Source organism: Ovis aries, chromosome 9 (genome assembly GCF_016772045.2).
Source record: "Ovis aries strain OAR_USU_Benz2616 breed Rambouillet chromosome 9, ARS-UI_Ramb_v3.0, whole genome shotgun sequence".
Lineage (NCBI taxonomy): Eukaryota > Metazoa > Chordata > Mammalia > Artiodactyla > Bovidae > Ovis > Ovis aries.
The window spans coordinates 69,075,887-69,100,062 of record NC_056062.1 but is presented as its reverse complement, the minus strand read 5'-3'; the positions used below and the strand labels follow the sequence as shown (position 1 = coordinate 69,100,062).

The following is a 24,176-nucleotide window of genomic DNA, read 5'->3' as shown; positions in this document are numbered from 1 at the left end:
AAATGAAAAAAGAAGAGCTTTAAAATTTGTTTTCAACAACTTTGTTGAGATGTAGTTGACTTAAACTAAACTGCACATATTTGAATTGTACTAAAAAATATATGTTTTGACACTTGCATACCCCTGTGAAGCCACCACCACAAGCAAGATAATAAACATACCTATCACCCTCAAAAGTATTTTTGTGCCTTTTTTTTATAACCTTTCCTACTTCTATTCCAGCTGAGATGACCACTCAAGATATTAGGTTGCATTTTCTAGAATTTTATATAAATGGAATTACACAGCATATATATTGGCTTCTTTCTCAGCATAATTATTCCCAGATTCATCCATGTTTCTGCATGTATAATAGTTCATTATTTTTTATTCTGGTAGTGTGGATACAGTGGGGTTCCCAGGTGGCACTTGTGGTAAAAAACCCACCTGCCAATGCAGATAGACGTAAGAGACACAGGTTCCATCCCTGGGTCAGGAAGATTCCCTGGAGGAGGGCAGGGCAACCCACTCCAGTACTCTTGCCTAGAGAATCTCATGGACAGGAGCCTAGTGGGCTACAGTCCATGGGGTTGCAAAGAGTCAGACATAGATGAAGCAAGTTAGCACACATGGACACAGTAACCCAATTTGCTTATCCATTTACTGATTGAAGGGCATTTGGATTGTTTCCAGATTTTGGCTAGTAAAACTGCTATAAATATTTGTATGCAAATCTCTGTATGGACCTGTGTTTTCATTTCTCTTGGATAAACATGTAGAAGTGGAATGGCTGGATCACATAGTAGATGTGTGCTTAACTCTTTAAGAAGCTGTCCAACTTTTTTCCAGACTGGTTGAACCATTTAAATTTCTACTAGCAATGAATGAGAATTTCAGTTGTTTTACATCTTCACCAATACTCGGTATGGTCAGTTATTTTAATTTTAACCATTGTGTTAGATGTGCAATGGTATCCCCTGGCGGCTTTAATTTGCACTTACCTAATGATGGAGAAGGCAATGGCATCCCACTCCAGTACTCTTGCTTGGAAAATCCCATGGACGGAGGAGCCTGGTAGGCTGCAGTCCATGGGGTCGCTGAGAGTCGGACACGACTGAGCAACTTCACTTTCACTTTTACTTTCATGCATTGGAGAAGGAAATGGCAACCCACTCCAGCGTTCTTGCCTGGAGAATCCTAGGGTTGGGGGAGCCTGGTGGGCTGCCATCTATGGGGTCACACAGAGTCGGACATGACTAAAGCGACGGAGCAGCAGCAGCAGCAGCATTAATGATTAATGATAATGAGAATCTTTTCATTTTCTTGTTTGTTATTCCTATAGCTCTTTGATGAAGTGTGTTCAAACACTTTGCTCCTTTTATAAAAAGCGGTATTGTTTTCCTATTACTGAGTTTAAAGAGTTCATTGAATATTCTGGATATAAGCACCGTATTCTATATGTGATTTGCAAATATTTTCTCTTAGTCCTTGGATTACCTTTCTATTCTTAACAGTATCTTTTGAAGAACAGAACTTTAAAATTTTGAGTTTTGTCCAATTTATTGTTTTTTTTTTCCTCTTATGGATTATCCTTTTGGTGTTGTATTTAAGAAATATTTTTCTAAACCCAAGGTCTCAAAGATTTCCTCCCATGTTGTTTGTTAAGAAGTTCTATAGTTTTAGATCTTTACATTATAGCTAAGATTCATTTTAAGTTAGTTTTTGTGAATTGTAAGGGGTATGGTTAGAAATTCTTGTTTTTGTGTATGTATTTTCAAATGCTTCAGGACCCTTTATTGAAAAGATTTTCTCCACTGAATTGCCTTATACACCTTTGTTAAAAAGCAGTTTCTATTCATGTTTGGCCGTATTTCTGGTCTCTTTATTCTTTTCCATTGATCTATTTGCTTGTCTATGACAATGCTGCACTGTCTTAATTCTTATAGTTTTATGTTGAATTTTGAAGTCAGACAGTATTTGTCTTCTAACTTTGATCCTCTTCTTCAGTTGTTACGCAGACAACCAATGTGTTACGACAGAGAGTAGTTGTGTTTAAAGATGCTTTTTAGGGACTTCCCTTGTGGTTCAGGGATTAAGACTCTGTGCTCCCAATACAGGAGGTGTGGGTTCAGTTCCTGATTGGGGAATTAAGATCTCACATGTCATGTGGTTTGGCAAAAAATAACAATTTTTTAAAAAAGGTGCTATGAACTAATTCTGGTCTGATAAGATGGAGCAAAATCTTCAGTTGTAAGTTTTTCCATGAAGGATATGTTCACAGTTAATACATTGGTGTTCTATCACTTCAGTTATATCTCAGCTTTGTTGAACACAGACTGTTTCAATTATTGTGGCTGAAAGCTACATTTGTTCAGTTCTTTACAAATATTAACTATTGTTATATAGGTAAGTGAAAATTAAGTGCTGAGTATAACTTGCAGAAGACATCTTTGTATTTTGATATGCTGATGAATTCAGAAGGCACTTGGACTGACTTTTCATGCAAATTTTTATTAAAAATTCTGCAGAACTAAAAACTACTATCTAACCTGGAAGGATGAGAAACACGTCTAATCTTACAGTCCAGTTTCCTGCAACAATTTTCAGTGGTCTTTACCATCCTTTCAGCCTGACCATTTGCTTGAGACCATTGCAAGATATGATAAAAAAGTGGTTTCTATGATTTATTTGGAACTTACTAACACAACTTTGAGGGGGATTTTTGTTTTTGTTTTCTCTTCTTCCCCCTCTCCCCCAAACTGAGATTGTCAATATGCTACACCTCACTTGTGTTGGGAAATTTATGAATAGGAAACTTGCCTGGGGCTAGGCTGTGTTATAACTGACAGCTTAGATGTCGAACTTAGGCAAACGGGGTTTATATACTGATTTTGTTTTGTAGCAATCTGGCCTTATGTTATCAAACATTACTCCCAGGTGGCTCACTGGTAAAAGAATCCAGTTGCCAGTGCAAGAGATGAAGTTTTCCCTGGATAAAGAAATGGCAACCCACCCCAGTATCCTTACATGGAAAATTCCATGGACAGAGGAGCCTGGCAGGCTACAGCCCATGGGGTCATAAGAGTCAGACACGACTTAGCAACTAAACCACCACCACCATATTCATCAACCAGCTCAATAAGCAAGCCTCAACCCCTTCCTCTGGGTTTGCAAAGAATCAGACACAACTGAGCATGCATGCATGGAATGTTTATAAAACACTTAGGCCATCTGTACCTTATGTAGGCATTGTTATGCTCTAAGTCAGTGGTTTGCTAACTTGTCTGCATATTAGCATCACCTAGAAACCTTTAAAAAATTTTGAAGTTCAGGCCACACCCCTGACCAATTAAATCTCAATCTCTTGGGATTGGACATAGGGACCATCCAGACAGTAGGATCTTCCTGATCCAGGGATTGAACTCACGTCTCATTTCTCTCCTGCACTGGCAGGTGTGTTCTTTACTACTAGCGACCCCTGGGAAGCACAAGCAAGGTCCTTAGATAATCCTAAATGTGTTAGTCCTTCAGTAGTGTCTGATTCTTGGCGACCCCATGGACTGTAGCTTGCCAGATTCCTCTGTCCATGGAATTCTCTAGGCAAGAATACTGGAGTGGGTTGCCATTTCCTCTTCCAGGGGACCTTCCCGACCCAGGGATTGAACCTGAGTCTTCTGCATTGCAGGTGGATTTTCTACCTTCTGAAAAAATTGCACACACACAGCAGAAAATTTAATGCAATTATTTGACCCAAAGTTATGAACCAAGCAGTAGGGAAATTGGAACATTTTATTGTCATTTGTGAAAAAGCCTACTATAACCTATTGAAGTGAAGTGTTAGTCACTCAGTTGTGTCCAACCCTTTGCGACCCCATGGACTGTAGCCGACGAGGCTCCTCCATCCATAGCATTCTTCAGGCAAGAACACTGGAATGGGTTGCCATTCCCTTCTCCAGGGGATCTTTCTGACCAGGGATCAAACCCAGGTCTCCTGCATTGTAGGCAGATTGCCTGCTGTATGAACCAGCAGGGAAGCTTATTTAAGTTATTAATATAACCTTAAATCAATAAGGGATTCTTGATTAAGGTTTTACCATTACATATCATGGAATCGACTCTGGTAAATAATACACTGGATCTTGACATGTGCTTCATTTTTTTTTTCAGTCTTTGCAGTAGTTAGATAAAGTCCAAGCCATTAGAAAGAGAGAGTCTACCCAATGCTTTCCTGAGAATAATTCCCAGATGTGCTTCATGTACAATGGCCAACATAACTTGATGACTAGTTTCTGGAATAATATCCTGTTTGCTATAAAACACATTCCTATGGCATGTAATTTTTCTTTCTCTACACACACTTAATTTAGGACATCGATGAACCAGCATCACAGCTCTAGTGGGAGCACTACAACAGGTTTTAGTATCTTAAGAGACTGATGGTTCTGGACATCACCATTTGCTATTGCTCTTCCAGGCCTATAAACAAATTGCAAAAACTGAGCAAAAATGACACTTCTGCATATATGATGACATAATTGTGGGCGTAGACTTAATCTTAGGGAAGAATCCCCGAAGAGCTTATGTCAGTACAAATTGTAAAGACATTGCCATAGGGATATTTTTAGGATTTATTTGCTCCCACAGTAACTGTAAAGAACTCAGTGTCATTTGACAGTAATTCTATTATTTTGAGAACTTTCTGCTTGACTAGTAGGCAACTATTCTTCAGTCTACCTGGCACTTTGAGGCTAAGGACTCTCCAGACTACATCAACTGAAACAATAATGGTTTGTATTCAGTGTAATATCGTGATGCCAACCAAGAAGTTAATAACACTTTGACATTCTGAAAAGTGTTTTCCCACTAGATAGTTCCAACACTACCAGTAGTGTTGGAATAAAGTACCTTTATTTTCCAGTAGGCATTAAAGTACCTCAACAAGGTTGATTTCTTTTTTAATTTGAGATTTTTTGTTTTTCAAAGGGCAAATGACTTTATTTTCGTTTTACAGTTATAAAAATATTGTTAGCCATACTGGTTGGTGTAGTGAAGGAAGAAGTCATCTGAAATCTCACTATGCAATGGTAACCTCTAGGTATTTAGGTTTCCCTCCTTCCCTCCTTTTCTATTATCTTTCAACTTATTTCTCTCTCTAAAAATGCAATAAATACATTTGTATGGAAAAATCAAATATTAGAGAACAGACATAAATGAAAAGCAGAATTCTCTCCTCCATTTTTTTCTTATCATTAAATCAGTTTTACAGAGGTTAAATGTTTCTGTTTTACTGCAATTTTGATTTATCAACTTATTTGCTACTTGTCTTTTCTTCCTACCAGTTTTAATAATCATATTATTACTTTGATTTCTAATGACTACTGACTTTTTAAAATTTTCTATTTGTTTTTTTTTTCAGCTTTGAGGTGTAATCAACAAATACCTAATTGCAATATATTTAAAGTGTACATCATGATGATTTGACATACATATATATTGTGAAAAGATTTTCCCCATCTAGTTAATTATGACATTCATCACCTTAAAACTGTTGACAAAGTACTTTGTTCCTGTGTGTGAAGGCTAAGTTGCTTCAGTTCAGTTCAGTTCAATTCAGTTCAGTTCAGTTCAGTCACTCAGTCGTGTCCGACTCTTTGTGACCCCCTGAATCACAGTACACCAGGCCTCCCTGTCCATCACCAACTCCCAGAGTTCACTCAAACTCATGTCCATCGAGTCAGTGATGCCATCCAGCCATCTCATCCTCTGTTGTCCCGTTCTCCTTCTGCCCCCAATCCCTCCCAGCATCACAGTCTTCCAATAAGTCAACTCTTCGCATGAGGTGGCCAAAGTACTGGAGTTTCAGCTTTAGCATCATTCCTTCCAAAGAAATCCCAGGGCTGATCTCCTTCAGAATGGACTGGTTGGATCTCCTTGCAGTCCAAGGGACTCACAAGAGTCTTCTCCAACACCACAGTTCAAAAGCATCAATTCTTCAGTGCTCAGCTTTCTTCACAGTTGCTTCAGTAGTGTCCAACTCTTTGCGATCCTAGAGACTGTAGCCCACCAGGCTCCTCTGTCAATGGAATTCTCCACATAAGAATACTGGAGTGGGTTGCCATGCCCTCCTTCAGGGGATTTTCCCGACCCAGAGATTGAACCTGTGTCTCCTCCATCTCCAATATTTCAGGTGGATTCTTAACCCACTGAGCCACCTGGGAAGCCACTTTGCTCCTAGTTGAAAAAAATGCATAGCCATCACATTCATGATAAATGTCAACTATTTCAAATTGGTGAAAAAAGTCATAAACTACAAACAGTGTTCTTCTTTATGAAATGTATCTTAATAGAGCTATAATATTGTGGTACTATTGCAGGAGGATGAGGCTGTCAGCCTATTCTGTGGACAATACAAGCAAAAAGAACCATCATTCTCAAGGTTGGAAAAGTATGTGCTATCTTTTTTTGTGGGGGCAGAATTTTATTGGCATATAGTTGATTTACAATTTTGTGTTAGTTTCAGGTGAATCAGTTTTATATATATATATATATATATATATACATATATATATACATACACTCTTTTTAAGATTATTTTTCCATATAAGCCATTACAAAGTTTCTGTAGAGTTCCCTGTGCTATAGAGTAGGTTCTTATTATTTATATTATAGATGGTATTTTGCATACGTCAATCCCAATCTCCCAAGTCATCCCTCCCCCTACTGACCTTAAATGTTATATTGAAATGTCTATTGTCTATTCCAATGACTGCCACTCTCTTTCACTTTTTGTGTGAAAGACACCAACTTATTATTCAAACTTCTACCTGTCCTGCCCATTTTTAACGTTTCAACTGCTGTATTTCTGCAATGTCAAGGTTTATCATATTTATATTTTGTTCTGCAAGGATTCAAAATCAAGAGATCTGGGTTAAAATCACATTTTCAATATACATAAGGTATATAATATAATTCTACTAGGCCTCAGCAGCAAGTTTGTGACTTTTTCATTTTGCTTAAAGGTGTCTTTTGATGAACATGTTTCTAATTTTGATAAATTCCAATATATCATATTTTTCTTTAATGATTACTGATTTTTATACACCAAAAAAATCTTTGCCTACTGCATGATTGCAAAGATATTCTTTATGCTTCCTTCTAGGGATTTTATAGTTTTGGCTTTAATTTTTAGGTTTTCAATGCAATTTAGGTTAATTTTTAAATATGTTGTGATGTACATGTCAGGATACATAGCTATCTGGTTATTCTAGCACCATTTGTTGAGAATATTTTCTTTTTCCCATTGAATTTCTGGCATTTCTGTCAATTAGCTGAGGATATGTGGTGTGTATTTCAGATTTTCTATTTTGTTCAATCTGTCTATTTGTCTTTTCTTATGCCAATAATGCACTGTCTTAAATACTGTAGCTTTATACTAAGGTATTTTAAGGACTTCCCCGGTGGCTCAGATGGTAAAACATCTGCATACAATGTGGGAGACCCGGGTTCAGTCCCTGGGTTGAGAAGATTTCTTGGAGAAGGAAATGGCAACCCACTCCAGTATTCTTGCCTGAAAAATCCCATGGACAGAGAAGCCTAGTAGGCTACAGCCCATGGGGTCGCAAAGAGTCGGCCATGACTGAGCGACTTCACTTTCACTATACTAAGTCTTAAAATCAGTTAATCTAAGTCTTCTGAATCATTTTCTTTTTTGAGACTTTTCAACCATTCTAGGCCTTTGTATATTCACAAAACACTTCATGTGACACTATCAATTTCCAACAACAAAAATAACAACAAAGCATTCTGAGTTGTGAGCACACTGATTCTATAGATCAATTTGGGCTGAAATGGCATTTTGATAATATTGTCTTGCAATAATGTTTATGATGTATCTTACTCATTAAGCAACTCTAAATGAGCTGCTTAATTTCTTTCTGCAGTTTTGTGATTTTCAAAGTAGAGATATTTTATACCTTTCCTTAAATTTATTCTTAGGGATTTAATGTTTTTTTTTGACACTGCTATAAAAATATTTATTTTTAATTGTTATTTTCCAATTTTCTGTTGAAACATTATAGAAACACTGACTTTATATCCTCCAACTTTGCTGAATTCACTTATTGGCCCTAATAGTTTTTTTGGACAATAATCTAGAATCACATTGTCTGTGAATAAAGGCAGTTTCATTTTTGCTTTTCCATTATTTATTCACAATTACTCATTTCTTTATATGTTATATCCATCTTTTCTTATAGACTTTTAAATACATGTATCAAAGTTATTTTAAAGTCTTTTTCTGCCAAATCTAACACCTATGTCCTCTGTTGGTCTCTTTCTATTGTATTAAGTCACATTTTCCCATTTCTAGTAATTTTTTATTGCTATGCTGTGGATAATACATTGCAAAATCTCTGGATCTTCCTCTGAAAAGTGCTGAGTTTTGTTCCAGAAAGTAGCTAAATTTACAGACAGTTCACCTTCAGTCTGGAGAGGCTGGGTTTTTATTTTGTTAGGGCAGCTCTATGATTTAGTTTTGGTGATGTAGCTTTTATTCCTAACTTTATGAAAAGTCCAAGGTGTTTGCCAAACCCTTCTACTGGGTTGGCCAAAAAATCTGAGTCTTTTCATTACACCTTACAGAAAAACCTGAACGAACTTTTTGGTCAATCCAATAACTTAGTTGGAGTTCAACTCCAAAGTGTGTCTTACCTGTGGCAGGTAAAATCTTAGTTCTTGGAGTCTTCCTCAGATGTTACTTTCAGCTAGGCTTCTAAGATTCTCAATGGCACATTCACAGCTGAGGCATAACCCAACATTTTGAGGGGAGCTTACATACAGATTTTGTGTCTTCTTACCCAGAAGCTCCTTCCTTTTGGAGATTTACCCCTAGATTTTCAGTTGTTCAGGCAATCCCAAACTTGGGTCTCTAAATTCTTTGACCATTAGGATTGTGGCTTTCTTTTAGAGTTCTGTCCTTCCATGCAACACAGACTGAAGAGTGAGGAAGGCTATTTTTATAGCTCTATTTACAACTCTAATCACTCTATTTAGAATCAAATATATACATAAGAAATCTGATCCAAACTTTACAAAGTTTTACTAAACTTTTCCCATTTCCTCGATGAAGATTTTCTCTCCTAACTCTGACTGAATAATTTGTAAGTCTTATTTTTCCTTTCCACTTTCATCATAACTCGATCATACTCCTTAAAATTTTTCAGTTATATTCATAATTGTCAAAACTGGATTTCTATTACCACTGGTGTCATAGAAGTAGAATGAGATTGAGAATCAGGACACCAGTGCTTTATCACTGCTCTTTTTCACCAATCAGCTGTGTCATATTAGAATTAGGGAACCACCAAACCATTCTGTTCTTCAATTTCCTATTTGGACAAAAGCTAATAATGAATTAACTAATGTCAAAAGATAATTCTAATCAGAGTCTATACACACTCACATGTATATAATATCGACAAATTACTTTGAAATTCTCTAAATTTCAAATAAACTCTTTAAATTTTGATTTAAAAAATTTAATATCTTATTAATAAATAAATCATGTCACCAAAATAACAGCTATGATAAAAAAATTGCCAAAATATAAAAATACTTTTTGTATTTTCCTCTTGGATCTTTTTAGGCTAGAGTATGCAAAATATCAGCTGATGCAAAATAATCATGCTTTTTAAATGGCAAAGATGAATGGTGTTTGATAACTTCTTAAAATAATTATATATATGAAATCATATAGTAAAATGATTATATGCATAAAGTCATATATATAGTTTCTAAAAATGAAATATTTTCTACTTTCTTATTGTGAATTGAGTATATCATATATATATTCTTCATTTTAAGATATATGTAATCATTAAAGTTTTGAAAGATATGCCATAAAAGCCAAGAACTGTCTTTAGTATGAAGCTCTTATAAATATCTATAAATCATTCTTTACAAATTACTTGATTTTAAAGGGAAATCATAATAATATCACAAAACTTGTAAACAAAGTTTTGCTTCTTAAATATTGTCTTTTATGTGTGACCAAACAAAATAATGGACTCACAAGTTTGTTTGACATTTCACTGGATTCAACACAATTTGATCTAAATATCAAAGAAATATGTGGCAGTGTACATTCAAAAATTAATATTGAACAATGTTTCTAGGAACTCTGCTTATGACTAAAAGCTACCTCATTTTTTGTCTACCTTTTTAATCTATTTCATCAGGAGCTATTTAGAGGGCTATTATATGTGTAGTTAGACGTCTGTGTCCCTAGGGCTATTGCCCTCCTTCTCCACACACAGATGCAGACAATTTCAAGGCATCTACACTTCCATTCTTCACTTCATTTTAGAGTACCATTGACATCATTTGTTCAAAATGATCTCCTATTTGTAAAAGCCAACTGCCTTTCTCTTGCTTTTCATCAGAGAAGAGGATAACATCAAAACTATTCCTATGAGGGATCTTAAGCTAGCAAGCTAGATGTTTTCTTTTCCATTCTTAATTTCTTTATACTTAAAATTTTTATCCAAGATATGCACACAAAATAGTTAAGAGTTAAGAAATCTTTAAAGCAACATTTCCCTCTTCCTTACAGCTCCTCTGATTTCTAATTCCCAGAAGCAACCATTTCTTTTTTTTTTTTTTATTTTTGAAATTATTTTCTATTTTTGTTTTTTTTTTTTTTAGTTTTTTATTTTTTAAATTTTAAAATCTTTAATTCTTACATGCACTCCCAAACATGAACCCCCCTCCCACCTCCCTCCCCATAACATCTTTCTGGGTCATCCCCATGCACCAGCCCCAAGCATGCTGCATCCTGCGTCAGACATAGACTGGCGATTCAATTCACATGATAGTATACATGTTAGAATGTCATTCTCCCAAATCATCCCACCCTCTCCCTCTCCCTCTGAGTCCAAAAGTCCGTTATACACAGCTGTGTCTCTTTCCCTGTCTTGCATACAGGGTCGTCATTGCCATCTTCCTAAATTCCATATATATGTGTTAGTATACTGTATTGGTGTTTTTCTTTCTGGCTTACTTCACTCTGTATAATCGGCTCCAGTTTCATCCATCTCATCAGAACTGATTCAAATGAATTCTTTTTAACCGCTGAGTAATACTCCATTGTGTATATGTACCACAGCTTTCTTATCCATTCATCTGCTGATGGACATCTTTTCTTTTTTTTTTTAATCTTATCAACCCCCAAATTATGGGCATTTTATTTTTTATTTTTTATTTTTTTTTACTTTTAAAATCTTTAATTCTTACATGCGTTCCCAAACATGAACCCCCCCTCCCACCTCCCCTCCCCATAACATCTCTGTGGGTCATTATTTAAAATTTACCTATGCTGTGTGCTAGATCATGCGTGCTAAATTGCTTCAGTCGTGTCTGACTCTTTGTGACTCTTTGGATTGTAGCCCTCTAGGCTCCTCTGTCCATGTGATTCTCCAGGCAAGAATATTGGAGTGGGTTGCCATGCCCTCTTCCAGGGCATCTTTCCCAACCAGGGATTGAATCTGCCTCTCTTATGTCTCTTGAATTTGCAAGCAAGTTCTTTACCACTAGCACCAGCTGGGAAGCCCAAAATTTACCTGAATAGTTCTAAATAACATAGTTTTATTACTATATCATGTAGATTTTATTTCATGTCATCTCCCTCCAGATGAATAGTTAGACTATGTTTTTGTTTAAAACCATTCACATACTGCCTGCATCTCTATTCCCCTACCAATATATTTGTTCCCTGTACTCTCTCTCCCAAGATAGTTACATGATGTTCAGTTAGATCAACATTCAAGATTTGCAGTCATAACTAGGTAAACAACATTTCCTGCTGAGCCACATAATATATAGTATTAATTTTACTTTCCTTCCATTAGATTTCATAGTCTTATTTTTTTCCTTTGATCAGTGATTTTATATATTTAATTTTTCAGTTAATATATTAATTTGGTGCAAAAGTAATTGAGGTTTTGCATTGTTGAACTTTGCTATTTTGATATTGGAATATAATTTAAAATAAATGTGATTATGTTATATATCATTTTAATGCACATTTCTTGCTTCATTTTTTTTTGCTAATGATATTACTTGCTGTTTATTTTATATTTATCGTAGACCAGGGGAATGATGTTAGACAAAAAGCAAATTCAAGGGATTTTCTTATTTGAGTTGAAAATGGGTCGTAAAGCAGCAGAGACAACTCACAACACAACAACGCATTTGGTCTAGGAATTGCTAGTGAACATACAGTATAGTGGTGGTTCAAGAAGTTTTGCAAAGGAGATGAGAGCTTTGAAATTGAGGAGTGTAGTGGCCAGCCGTCGGAAGTTGACAATGACCAACTGAGAGCCATCACTGAGCTGATCCTCTTCAAACTATACAAGAAGTTGCCAAAGAACTCAGTGTCGATCATTCTATAGTTACTTGGCATTTAAAGCCAAGTTGGAAAGGTGAAAAAGCTCAATAAGTGGGTGCTTCATGAGCTGGCTGCAAAAAAAAAAAAAAAAAAAAAGTCACTTTGAAGTGTCGTCTTATTCTATGCAACAACGATGAACCATTTCTCGATCAGGTTGTGATGTGTGATGAAAAGTGGATTTACATGACAACCGGAGACAACCAGCTCAGTGGCTGGACTGAGAAGCTCCAAAGCACTTCCCAAAGCCAAACTTGCACCAAAAAAAAGTCATGGTCACTGTTTGGTAGTCTGCTGATCCACTACAGCTTTCTGAATCATGGGGAAACTTTATATCCAAGAGGTGTGCTTAGCAAATTAATGGGATGCACTGAAAACTGCAATGCCTCAAGCCAGCATTGGTCAACAGAAAGGGCCCACTTCACCCAACCACATGTCGCATGACCAGTGCTTCAAAAGTTGAAAAAATTGGGCTGCAGAATTTTGCCTTATCTGCCATATTCATGACCTCTCACCAACCACTTTCTTCAAGGATCTCGACAACTTTTTGCAGGGAAAATGCTTCCACAATCAGCAAGAGGCAGAAAATGCTTTCCACATGTTCATCAAATCCCAAGGCATGGATTTTTATGCTATAGGAATAAACAAACTTATTTCTTGTTAGCAAAAATGTGTTGATTATAATGGTTCCTATTTTGATTAATAAAGATGTCCTTGAGCCTAGTTATAATGATTCAAAATTCACTGTCTGAAATCACAATTATGTTCACACCAACCTAATATATGCATAATCATATAACTCAATTCCAAAAGCTTAGTTTCCCTCAGAGTTGATTAGTAGTTTGGCAGGGTATAGAATTTTAGATTAGAAATTTCAGGATTTTAAAGTCATTTCTTCAGTGTGTTCTACATTTCAGAGCTGTTGTTAAGAACTCCGAAGCCTTTCTGATACTTGACCCTTCTATGTACATTCTCTTTGAAAATGAGTGGAACTTTTTCTTTGCTCCCAGTGTTCAGAAAAATACATAATAATAGACATTAGTATGGATCTATTTTTTTTCTAGCATGTTAAGGCATTATGCATTAAGCAGGTCCTCTGCAAATTATTTTGGATTATTGTTTGTTGATGTCTTTGATTGCATTTTCTTCGGAATTTTTAAATTTGGGTATTGGACTTCTTATATGGCTTATCTTTTCTTTCCTATTTTTGTCTTTTTACTCTGATATCTGAAAAGTTTCTGTATTTTTATTTTCCAGCCTTTCTAGTGAATTTTTAAAATTTCTGCTAGCATCTTTGCTAAATTCTAAAATCTTTTTAAGAAAAATTATGAATGCTCCCCTTACCTTTTTAAACAGCATACTGACCTTACCTCATGCTTATAATATTCCTTATCTTATGATGATTTCCCATACCATCTTGTCTTTCTGAAACCCACTTAAAGGTTGGTGTCTGTGATCTTCTCTGGCAGTGAATTTCCATGATCATCTTTCATTTGTCAGACAATCCCTTCTACAGAATTTGTCATAGTTTAGCTCTTAACACCTTGACCTTTGCTCTCAATCCTCCTTTCCACTTTTCACTGACTCTGACTTTAGCTATTAAGTTTATACTTGATGAGTCTCATCTTGCATGTTCCAAGTGTATCATGATATAAAGTATGACAAAGGTTGACCATAATTTGAAATGCTTTGTTTTAGCAAAATTATATAGACTTCTATACAGAAGGATCATTTTGAATGTTCATTATTATAATGTGCATTATGAATATCCAAGAAGGAGCAAGCATGTTCCAAATTTATTTGGTCTCAGATTCTTTGAATGGGGCATCTCATACCAGTATTGCTTGAGAGACACATTTTGGGAAATACTGCTTAATATTGTGATTGATAATGTCTCACCTTAATTTAGTTTTGTGCCAGAAATTGGGCATGGGATATTTTTACTTGGACATTCTACTAACTCAGTAGGTCTAGAACCACATCTTCATCATCTTTCAAGTCACTATCCCTTCTCAATCTTTTTTAATCAGCATCTACCAGAGTTTTCTCATTCATTCCAGCTCAAAACCTCAGCATCATATTTGAATTTTCCTTCTTCATTTCCTTTACCCATTCAGCTATCTCTTATTTATTTATTAAATTGCTTCTTGAATTTGTATGTACTTGTTATCTATCTAGTTTAAATTCTCATAACCATATCTGGAAATCATCCTAACTGGCCAGGCTGTGTCAAGTTTTTTCTTAAACGAATCCCTTCTACAGCAACTACTTTTCTACTTTTGTTAAAATACAAATTAAATCATGTTACTGTCCTGTTTAGGATTTTCAGCCAAATTCCTGTTGCCTCTTGAATAAAGTTTGCAGTGTTAACTGGTATGTTTAAGGTTAATGTCTCTATTAGCCTTCCCTCATTTAGTTCCTTGCTACTTCTCTAATTTTGCTATTTATTTGAGCTAAGTAGACCTCATTGTTCTAAAAATGTAAAGATATTTCCAGCTCTGAGCCACTTATTGACCATCTGCCATGCATTAGTTCAGGCAGTATTTTTTTAATTTCATGGATCATGAAATCAATTATTTCGGTGTTTAAATTAAATTCATCTTTATTTTTAGTTGTTTGCTTAAAGATCATATCTGTATTATAGTTCTATATTTTCTTCTCATTAGGAAGTAATGATCTCTGCAAGATGTTCTTACATTTTAAAATCAGTTATTCAATCCTATGTAACATAGTACCTCAAGCTCAATTATTTAAAACAAAAAAAGTAGTTTATTTGTTCATGTTTCTATGGGTCAGGGGGCATCCCTGACAGCTCAGTTGTAAAGAATCTGCCTGTAGTGCAGGAGACCTGGGTTTGATCCCTGGGTTGGGAAGATCCCCTGGAGAAGGGAAAGGCTATCCCCTCCAGTATTCTGCCCTGGACAATTCCATGGACTGTATAGTCCATGGGGTCGCAGAGTCGGACATGACTGAGGGACTTTCACTCCACTTCACTTCACTATGGGTCAGTGACTGGCCAGTTTTTCTCCTTTGTCAGGGGTCATAGTGTCAGTGTGAGTGCTGAGACAGCTAGAGGTCTAAAATGGTCTCACTCCCATGGCTAGCAAGTTATTTTTGGTTCCTGATTGGGCATTCAGCTGGGGTTGTTATCAGGGACTTTGGTTTTTCTCTACATAGGTCTTTCCATGCAGCTGCTTGGGCCTGCTCACAGCATAATGGTTGAATCCCCAGAAGGTGCATTATAAGAAGCAAAGATAGAAGATATATACCTTTTAAGGCCCAGGCTCAGAAGTCAAAGCTTCACATCTCCCAGTGGTCATAACAGGTACCAAAGCTAGGCAAATTCAGTGGTAGGGGAAATAGACTCCACCTTGTGATAGGAGAGTAGCAAGGCCACATTGTTATTTTTTTTAAAATATACTATAGTATTTTATTGAAATATTAAAATTGTTATATAAGGATAATTAATAATTTGCCATCAATGTTACTATGACTGCTGCTGCAGCAAATTCACTATTTTGCTTCAGGTAAATGATTCTACCTGTTTGGGTGTCTGTTAGAATATATGAGGTGAAGTGGAGTGAAAGTCCCTCAGTCACGTCCAACTCTGCGACGCCATGGACTATACAGTCCATGGAATTCTCCAGGGCAGAACACTGGAGGGGGTAGCCTTTCCCTTCTCCAGGGGATCTCTGGATCTCTCATCTCTGTTTTTTCTTTTTTTTTTTAAATTTAAATTTATTTAATTGGAGGCTAATTACTTTACAATATTGTATTGGTTTTGCCATCAACATAAATCCGCCATGGGTGTACACGTGTTCCCAATCCTGAACCCCCCTCCCACCTCCCTCTCCATACCATCCCTCTGGGTCATCCCAGGGCACCAGCCCCAAGCATCCTGTATCCTGCATCGAACCTAGACATTGTTAAAGAATATGTGAAAGGGGCGATGTTATTCCAGCTTTCTTTGGAAAAACAGCTTGTTGACACTGTCTAATGTTCTTTCTAGTTTTTTTTTTTAAACTTCAAATTTTTAAAGACAAATTTAAACATATTATATATACACATATATACCATATAATGTTGTTCAGTCCCTCAGTCATGTCCGACTCTTTGTGACCCCATGAACTGTAGCACGTCAGGCTCCCCTGTCCTTCACTATCTCCCAGAGTTTGCTCAAACTCATGTCCATTGAGTCGATGATGTCATCCAACCATCTCCTCCTCTGTCACCCCCTTTTGCTCCTGTCCTCAATCTTTCCCAGCATCAGGGTCTTTTCCAATGAGTCAGCTCTTCGAATCAGGTGGCCAAAGTATTGGAGCCTCAGCTTCAGTGTCAGTCCTTCCAATGAATATTCAGGGTTGATTTTCTTTAGGATTGACTAGTTTGATCTCCTTGTTGTCCAAGGGACTCTCAAGAGTATTCTCCAGCAGCACAGGTTGAAAGCATCAATTCCTTGGCACTATAATAAAATACCAGAGACTGGGTGGCTTATAAATGAGAGAAATTTATTTTTCAGTTTTGGAGGCTGGAAGTCCAAGATTGGGTGGCAGCATGGTTGTGCTCTGATGAAGACCCTCTTGCAGATTGCTAACTTCTCAATGTAATCTCACATGGTGGAAGGAGCAAGGGAGTTTTCTCAGGCCTCTTTTGTAAGGCACTGATTCCATTCATGATGACTTTTCCCTTATAACCTAATCACTCCCCAAAGGCTCTACTGCCTAATATGATCAGCTTGGTGGGTAGGTTTCAACACATAAATCGAGGGAAGACACATTCAAACCATTGTATTTACTGCAAGACATCTTGGTTACTTCTAAGTTTTGCCAATCATGATAAAGTTGGTATAGACATTTGTGTGCAGGTTTTGGCATAGACATAAGTTTTCAACTTATTTGAGTTAATATCAAGGAGTGTAACTGTTGGATCATATGGTAAGAGTATGTTTAGTTTTGTAAGAAACTACCAAACTATCTTCCAATGTGGCTATACCATTTTATATTCTCACCAGCAATGAATGAGAGTTCCTGCTATTTTATATCTTCTCCAACATTTGTTGTTGTTTCTTTTATTTTTAGTGTGTGAAAGTGTTAGTCACTCAGTCATGTTTGACTCTTTGTGATCCCATGGACTGTAGCTCTGTCCATGGAATTCTCAGGCCAGAATCCTGGAGTGGATAGCCATTCCCCTCTCCAGGGGATCTTTCACACCCAGAGATCAAACCCAGATCTCCTGTATTACAGGCAGATTCTTTACTGCCTGAGCCACCAGGGAAGCCCTTATTTCTAATATGAGGAAATGTATTTCCTATTTTTATAGACAAATGACAGCATACCATAATTACTCCTTTTAAAACTGTAGAGTATATCACAGATATCATGCCACAGTTATAAATATCACTTATTTCTTCTTTACAGGTGCAAAGTATGTCACTGTATTGATATAGCATGGTTTTATTTAACCCATCCCCTGTTAATGGACATTTGGGTTGTTTTCAGTCCTTGTTATTATAAATAGTACTTTAATGAATTCCTTGTCAACCTCTTTTTTTCTTTTTTCCCCAATGTATCTTTATAGTTGATTCCTAGAAATGGATTGTTAGGTCAAAGGGTATGTACTTGCATAATTCTGATATGTGTTGAAAAATTCCTTTCTCTGTAGAAGTTAATTTTTGCACTGAAAGCCTTGTGGAATCTTAGTTCCCTAACCAGAGGTCCAACCTGTGTCCCATGCAATGGAACTGCAGAGTCCTAACCACTGGCCCACCAGAGAATTCCCACATCTTGTATTTCCATAACAATGTATTAGGGTGCCTATATTTTCACAGCCTCATCAAGAGTATGTTGTCAAACTTTTGGCCTTTTCCCAATCTGATGAAACAGAAATGACAACTCAATGAGGTTCTAAATTACATTTTCATTGTTATGAACATGGTTAAAAACTCTTTTAAAGTTCCATGTGCATTTCTTTTTCCTATGAACTTTACTCATATTTTTAGCTCATCTTATTATAGGGTTGTCTTTTTCCTTTCATTTTAGAAGCTTAAATATGTATTAGAAATATTAACCCCTTGAAACATATAATTTTCCCAATGAATCATTTAAGATTTTAAAATCTGTCTTTTTATAATCACATCTTAAATTTTTATCTGATCAAATTCATCATTTTTAGTGTTTCTGGAGTCACAGCTTTCCTACTTTCAGGTTATGGAAGAATTCGATAGTGTTTCCTTTAATAAATATATAACCATAAAGGCAATCCAGTTTAGAGGGCTGAGTGAAGTAAGCCAGAAAGAAAAACACCAATACAGTATACTAACACATATATAAGGAATTTAGAAAGATGGTAATGATAACCCTGTACGCGAGATGGCAAAAGAGACACAGATGTATAGAGCAGTCTTTTTGGACTCTGTGGGAGAGGGAGATGGTGGGATGATTTGAGAGAATGACATTGAAACATGTATAATATCATATATGAAGTGAGTCACCAGCCCAGGTTCAATGTATGATACTGGATGCTTGGGGCTGGTGCACTGGGACGACCCAGAGGGATGGTATGCGGAGGGAGGTGGGAGGGGGGTTCAGGATGGGGAACACGTGTATACCTGTGGTGTAGATGTTGATGTATGGCAAAACCAATACAATATTGTAAAGTAATTAACCTCCAATTAAAATAAATAAATTTATTATAAAAAATAGATAAAATAAAATGAGAGGGAATTAAATAGAAAAAACATAGTATTCACTGCACAAAAAAGATCTTCATGACCAAGATAATCACGATGGTGTCATCACTCACCTAGAGCCAATGTGAAGTCAAGTGGACCTTAGAAAGCATCACTAAGAACAAAGCTAGTGGAGGTGATGGAATTCCAGTGGAGCTATTTCAAATTCTGAAAGATGATGCTGTTAAAGTGCTGCACTCAATATGCCAGCAAATTTGGAAAACTCAGCAGTGGCCATAGGACTGGAAAAGGTCAGTTTTCATTCCAATCCCAAAGAAAGGCAATGCCAAAGAATGCTCAAACTACTGCACAATTGTACTCATCTCACACGTTAGTAAAGTAATGCTCAAAATTCTCCAAGCCAGGCTTCAGCAATATGTGAACCTAAGCTTCAGATGTTCAAGCTGGTTTTAGAAAAGGCAGAGGAACCAGAGATCAAACTGCCAACATCTGCTGGATCATTGAAAAAGCAAGAGAGTTCCAGAAAAATATCTATTTCTGCTTTACTGACTATGCCATAGCCTTTGACTGTGTGGATCACAATACACTGTGGAAAATTCTGAAAGAGATGGGAATACAGATCACCTGACCTGCCTCTTGAGAAACCTATATGCAGGTCAGGGAGCAACAGTTAGAACCGGACATGGAACAACAGACTGGTTCCAAATAGGAAAAGGAGTACGTCAAGGCTGTATATGGTCACCCTGCTTATTTAACTTATATGCGGAGTACATCATGAGAAATGCAGGGCTGGAAGAAGCACACGCTTAAATCAAGATTGCCAGGAGAAATATCAATAACCTCAGATATGCAGATGACACCACCCTTATGGCAGAAAGAGAAGAGAAACTAAAAAGCCTCTTGATGAAAGTGAAAGAGGAGAGTGAAAAAGTTGGCTTAAAGCTCAACATTCAGAAAACTAAGATCATGGCATCCGGTCCCATCACCTCATGGGAAATAGATGGGGAAACAGTGGAAACAGTGTCAGACTTTATTTTTTTGAGCTCCAAAATCACTGCAGATGGTGATTGCAGCCATGAAATTAAAAGACACTTACTCCTTGGAAGGAAAGTTATGACCAACCTAGATAGCATATTAAAAAGCAGAGACATTACTTTGCCAACAAAGGTGCGTCTAGTCAAGGCTTTGGTTTTTCCTGTGGTCATGTATGGATGTGACAGTTGGACTGTGAAGAAAGCTGAGCACTGAAGAACTGATGCTTTTGAACTGTGGTGTTGGAGAAGACTCTTGAGAGTCCCTTGGACTGCAAGGAGATCCAACCAGTCCATCCTAAAGGAGATCAGCCCTGGGTGTTCTTTGGAAGGACTAATGCTAAAGCTGAAACTTCAATTTTTTGGCCACCTCATGCGAAGAGTTGACTCGTTGGAAAAGACCCTGATGCTGGGAGGGATTGGGGTCAGGAGGAGAAGGGGATGACAGAGGATGAGATGGCTGGATGGCATCACTGACTCGATGGATGTGAGTCTGAGTGAACTCTGGGAGTTGGTGATGGACAGGGAGGCCTGGCGTGCTGCAACTCATGGAGTCACAAAGAGTCAGACACGACTGAGCGACTAAACTGAACTGAATAAAATTTTGATAGTTTGAAAGGTATCATTCTCATCTTCACAACAAGAAAAAAGCAGGACAAATTGAAAGTCTTCAATTCTTAGATTTGTCAAAGGACTGAGGCTGAAGGATAAATTGTTACTCCCAAAACTTGAGAGACAGGAAGATACAGAGGATCACAGTTTACCAGCAGCAGAAGCCCAGCAGCAGGAGCCAGTACTGGTAGGAATACTTTCAACTGTAATTTATGAACTGTTCAGTGGCTTGATGTTTGAAAATTAAAACTCCCCAAACTTGAGAGTTAAAAACTCCATGGGGCCCAATTTTAAGGGGTCTCTCTGGCTCTTCTGAGCTCTACCTCTAGGAGCTCCATCAGGTTCTCACTGTGTAGATGGGAGTGCTTCCAGTAGGAGGAGGGGGAAAGTAACCATTTTGAAATATGCCCAGAGCTTTCTGTTCTTAACAAGGATTTACCTTTAAGGGAAACTACTTTACCAGAGTCTGAATGACTGGGATTTTTACATAAGTCTAACTACCTGCAGGAAGGGAAATACCCAACTCAGGCTCACTAAAAGACTTAAGACCTCATCATGGGGCCACAGGATACTTTCCCTCCCCCTAAACTTTACCCCAACATCACAGGGTTCCTGTGTCATATCAGGAGATAACTGCTAAAGAACTGCAAGCCTCAGATCCTATTTCAGAAGTCTCTGTGAAAACCCAAAAACTAAAGGGGAGACAAAAGCATGACACTAAAGGAACTTTATAGCTTCTGACAGCACAACTACAGTAAGCAGTAAACACTGTCTACTCTCATCCACATGAACATGAAGTATATAATGTCTTAAAACAATCAATATAGACATAGTTATAAACATGTATATTCAATTGTTATTTAAAACGAGTTTCTTACTGGGGACCACAGTGAAAAAAGCTGAAACCGTTTGGCATAAGGAGTCTCTTGATTGTTCTCTACAGAACCAAATAGTACTAGTATCTATGCATTTATTCCCCATTCAAGTATAATAGTTTCTCACATTTCATGCAACAATAGCTCAGTGAAGACATGGACAAACTGGTACTTCTTAACTAGAACTAACTTTAGCTCTTCAAGTCAGGAAAAGTCCATGTCCTAGCAATGCTTCTCTCTTCAGTTCAGTTCAGTTCACTTCATTCGTTCAGTCGTGTCCGACTCTTTGCAACCCCATGAATCGCAGCATGCCAGGCCTTCCTGTCCATCACCAACACCCAGAGGTCATTCAGACTCACGTCCATTGAGTCAGTGATGCCATCCAGCCATCTCATCCTCTGTCATCCCCTTCTCCTCCTGCCTCCAATCCCTCTCAGCATCAGAGTCTTTTCCAATGAGTCAACTCTTCGCGTGAGGTGGCCAAAGTACTGGAGTTTCAGCTTCAGCATCATTCCCTCCAAAAGAAATCCCAGGGCTGATCTCCTTTAGAATGGACTGGCTGGATCTCCTTGCAGTCCAAGAACTCTCAAGAGTCTTTTCTAACACCACAGTTCAAAAGAATCAATTCTTTGTGCTTCTCTCTTAGCTACCTGTAATACCCACTGTGCTTGCAAAAGATGCCCAAAAATCTGCTATCATCTTGCTTGTGTTAGCCACAGTTCCCAACTGCAACATTGTTGTCTGTGAAACCAGCAGAGGTTTTCTAGTAAAATTAATGGCACACAATATCTTTCCTTCAGTACTAAACTGCTCAGTAATTTAGTCTTTTTAAGATACTATTGTGCTCTCTTTACTTCTTCCTGTATTTACAGCTTTATTCTTGTTCTTAGAACTCACCTAAACAAATCTCACCCAGCTGAAAGACCAAATTCCTCTTTGATCTGTAAGTCTCATTTGTCTATGAAACTGCCTTGGCCCTCCTTTCGTCTCCAAGAGTCCAAAGAATTTATTTCCTGAACCATTATTTTTAACACAAAAATCACTATCACCATCAGTTTATTACTTAACTATTTCATACATATGAATCTTGACACACTTGTTAAATTATAAGTTCCTGGAATAGGCAGTCATTTCTTTTATATGCCATCTCAGTTGATCAAAGATGGGTTTACTCCACCTCATGCTGATGAGAATGCCTATTATTTAAAAGTTTCAAATAGGACTTCTCTGGTGGCGCAGTGGATGGGACTCTGCCTGCCAATGCAGGGACACAGGTTCGATCCCTAGTCCAGGAAGATTTCATGTGCTGCAAAGAAACTAAACTCATGTACCACAACTCCTAGGCCTGTGCTCTAGGGCCTGCGTGCCACAACTACTGCAGTCCACATGCCCTAGAGCCCACACACCACTACTCCTGCATGCTGCAACTGGTGAAGCACGCTTGCCTAGAGCCTAGGTCCTGTGCTCCACAACAAGAGAAGCCACCCCAAAGAGAAGCCTGAGCACTGCAACCTGAGAGCAGCCCCCGCTTGCTGCAACTAGAGAAAGCCCTTGCAAAAGCAACGAAAACCCAGCACGGCCAAAAATAAATACATACAATAAAAAGGTAAAAGTCTTCAAATAACAAATGCTGGATGGTGTGGAGAAAAGAGAATCCACTTACATTATTGTTGGGAATGTAAATTGTTGCAGTCACTATGGAAAACAATATGGAGCTTCCTTTAAAAACTAAAAAGAGAGATGCCATATGATCCAGCAACCTCACTCCTGGGCATATATCTGGAGAAAACCATAATTCAAAAGGATACATGTACCCCAACGTTTGTTGCAGCAATATTTACAACAGTCAAGACATAGAAGCAACCTAAATGTCCACTTGCTGGAGCGGTGAGCTGCAGAGAGGAGATACCCCACGTCCAAGGTCAGGAGCTGCGGCTGTGCTTCACCGGACCTGCCGTAAGAAGATATCCCACATCCAAGGTCAGAGAAACTCCAGTATGACGGTAGGCCCTGGAGCAGCTGTGAGGAGATAGCCCCTGTCCAAGAGCAAAGGAGAGAGATGGTAGGAGGGACGAATTTGCATTTAGAATCAAACCCCATTCCCGCCAGATACTCAGAGGGCTCAAACAAACCTTGTGTGCACCAGGACACAGGGACCCCACAGAGACAGAGACAGAGACAGAACTATGTTTGAGCATTTGCTGTGGGGGTATGGGTCAGCAGTGGCCTGCCACAGGGACAGGGGCTCTGGGTGCAGCAGACTTCAGTATGGCATAAGCCCTCTTAGAGGAGGTCGCCATTAACCCCACCATAGAGCTGCCAGAACTTACACAAGACTGGGAAATAGACTCTTGGAGGGCACAAACAGAACCTTGTGCACCAGGAGAAAGGAGCAGTGACCCCACAAGAGACTGATCCAGACTTGCCCGTGAGTATCCAGGAGTCTACAGCAGAGGCGTGGGTTGGGGGTGGCCTGCTGCAGAGTTGGGGGCACTGAGTATAGCAGTACATGCATGGGATCTTTTGAAGGAGGTCACCATTATGTTCATTAC

General features: G+C 37.9%; 1 long non-coding RNA gene across 4 annotated transcripts in view; it reads right to left on the bottom strand.

The window, feature by feature from the left end:
• The window catches only part of LOC132657190 (uncharacterized), a 190,648-nt gene that overhangs the window by 38,231 nt on the left and 128,241 nt on the right, over positions 1–24,176 (bottom strand). Inside the window, exon 4 of one of the 4 annotated variants that reach the window (XR_009594987.1) lies at positions 3,736–6,210. The exons of 1 other annotated variant lie outside the window; for it this stretch is intronic. This is a non-coding gene — a long non-coding RNA (uncharacterized LOC132657190). Of the gene's footprint in view, positions 1–3,735; positions 6,211–7,161; positions 15,789–24,176 lie in introns of those variants that run through there. 2 more of the 4 variants (XR_009594988.1, XR_009594989.1) reach the window with 2 other exon arrangements.